Below are 2,889 nucleotides of genomic sequence, written 5' to 3'. Positions count from 1 at the left end.
CTGGACAGACGGCACACACCCACATCCAGAAGTGGTTCAAATAACTAAGATTGAGGCATCTTGATGACTGCAGATTGATCTGAGGTGGCGTGTTGTACAGCAATGGGGAAGCGGGACGATGGTGACTGTCGAGATGGTGATGACTGCGAAGGCTGTCGACTTACATCAGCTCTTAGATTGGCACCAATGGCGCAGGGCTCGTGGGAACCCGAGGCAGATATGGAATCTGAGAGCAAAATAGCGGTAGGATCACTCAGTTCACAGGAACTAATTTGAATCTGGTGGCACCTCAGCAATCCTCTCGTTTCCTGTAGGAGGAGCATAAAACCTCCAAGGGAACTTAAAATTATCCCTTGCTCGCAGCTCTCCCTTTCGCCATACAATCTGTGAAAGACTCCCTAGTGTAGATAAGGATTCCCTAGTTTGATACTTAACCTGTCTGAGTGGAATGAGCGCCACGTGTGGTGACAGGTGCAGCAACTGAAGCAACGTGCAGTGGCACATTCATATAAAAACTCCACCAGCGATGCTCCATCACGCGGTAAGGAGCTGTAAGAAGATAACAATAGCGACATAGCTTGATCCTGTGTGGGAGTCACGACGTTTTCCCATCTGTTGCTTGGACGTTCATACAAAGTGTTCAGCAGTGCCATTATATTGTGGACGGAATGGTGTACTCATGAAGTGGTTAATGCTGGTGATGGTGCAAAACCGTTCTAATTTGGGGGTAACAAATTAAGGTCTATCGTCAGTCACAATCACTTCAGCAATCCCTCGTGGCAAAAGATCAATAGCAAGGCTTGGGTTGTGGAAACAGTGCATAAAAATCACAAAGGGAAATTTGCTGATAGCGTCAGCGATGATGAACCAGCTTGTATTCCAGTAAGGACCATTGAAATCGAACTGGAATCGTTGACAAGATGCTTGAGGTTTGGGCCATTCAGAGAACTAATGCGGCAGGTATGAGTGATGTTCAGAACAGACTTGGCACTAAGAAGTCAACCATTCAATTTGTGCATCCTGACAATGCCAAGTGCAATGACATCATGCCAACTCCTTGGTGCAATCGACACTCCAGTGACCTTGGCACATTGAACAAGGGACATAAGGCTGGTGAGACTGGGGTACCACATAACACGACTGGTCGCTGTCGGTGCAAAGCAAAACTACACCTTGCTGAACTGCAAGGGCGTGACAAGTGGCCACAGAACTACGAATCTGTCTGTCTGGATGTAGTGTAATTGAGTCTGCAAATCAGGATCGCGTACTGTGGCTTGGGCAATTTTGTAGTAATTACCTGGAAAGCTATACATAGTATTCATGTCTTGTGCGTAAGTTTAGGAACAAGATGGGGAGGACTCATTAGATGATGACTCTGAGGCAAAAGGGAGATGAGAGGGAGTATCTTAATTGGCTTGCTTAGAATTGGGCCAATACACTATTTCATATCGGTAATTTGACAAAAGAAGAGCCCATCGTTGCAGCTTCTGCACTATGCGAGTTGGTACTGACTGAGAAGGGCTAAAAACTAAACTAAACTCCGTCCGAACAGGCCTTGGAAGTCCCAACGGTACCGACCGGCCGCTGTGTCTTCCTCAGGCCATAGACGTCGCTGGATGAGGATATGGAAGGGTACGTGGTCAGCACACCGCTCTCCCGGCCGTATGTCAGTTTATGAGACCAGAGCCGCTACTTCTCAATCAAGTAGCTCCTCAGTTTGCCTCACAAGGTCTGAGTGCACCCCACTTGCCAACAGCGCTCGGCAGACCGGATGGTCACCCATAAAAGTTTTACCCCATCCCGATAGCGTTTAACTTCGGTTGTTACCACTGCGGCAAGGCCGTTGGCGAGAAGGCTAAACAAAAGTTCTAGATGTTTATAGTCAGTCGCCAGGTAGAATTTTCTACCAAAAAGGTACTATGGATACTACAGACAATGACGACAGCCTCCTTTCTAATTTTCAAGTAATGAAACTCATTACTTTTGAATGCATTATGGGAACAGCAGTGATCAATGTCTTATAAATAATTACTATTAAAAACAGTCTTGACCACAATTTATTTAATAAGGTGACCGGTTTCGACCACTACTGTGGTCATCTTCAGATTCTCCAACAAAGAGGTTCCTACTCAATGGTCTGAAGATGACCACAGTAGTGGTCGAAACCGGTCACCTTATTAAATAAATTGTGGTCAAGACTGTTTTTAATAGTAATTAATGAAACTCAGCTTTGCTCATCAACTCCGAAGCAAAGGCTGTTGTTCTGTCAACAGAACCAAAATTATGCAAAAAGACTGCACCAATGCCATAAGAAGAGGTATCCACAGCCAAGACTATAGGTTTGGCTCGATCAAAACGAACAAGCACTCCGTCTTCAGTCCACAAGTGGCCCATCGGGACCATCTGATCTCCGTGTCATCCTCAGATGAGGATGCGGATAGGAGGGGCGTGTGGTAAGTACACCGCTCTCCCGGTCGTTATGATAGTTTTCTTTGACCGGAGCCGCTACTATTCGGTCGAGTAGCCCCTCAATTGGCATCACGAGGATGAGTACCCCCGGAAAAATGCCAACAGCACATGGCGGCCCGAATGGGCACCCATCCAAGTGCCGGCCACGCCCGACAGCGCTTAACTTCGGTGATCTGACGGGTACCGGTGCTACCACTGCGGCAAGGCCGTTGGCGACAAGGCTGAACAAAAGTTCTAGATGTTTATAGTCAGTCACCAAGTAGAATTTTCTACTAAAAAGGTTCAAATAATGGAACTCAGCTTTGCTCATCAACTCCGAAGCAAAGGCTACTGGCCTGTCACCAGAACCAAAATTATGGAAAAAAAATAACTGCACCAATGCCGTAAGAAGTGGTACCCACAACCAAGACCATCGGTTTG

At 46.7% G+C, this 2,889-nt stretch overlaps 1 pseudogene; it reads right to left on the bottom strand.

Annotated features, from left to right (window-relative positions):
- Positions 1 to 2,565: 2,565 nt before the first annotated feature.
- LOC124803531 lies at positions 2,566 to 2,683 on the bottom strand (annotated as a pseudogene).
- Positions 2,684 to 2,889: the final 206 nt, after the last annotated feature.

The sequence above is a fragment of the Schistocerca piceifrons genome, chromosome 6 (assembly GCF_021461385.2).
Source record: "Schistocerca piceifrons isolate TAMUIC-IGC-003096 chromosome 6, iqSchPice1.1, whole genome shotgun sequence".
Taxonomy (NCBI): Eukaryota; Metazoa; Arthropoda; class Insecta; order Orthoptera; family Acrididae; genus Schistocerca; species Schistocerca piceifrons.
The sequence above is the reverse complement of the archived record's forward strand: the minus strand, read 5'-3'. Positions and strand labels throughout refer to the sequence as shown.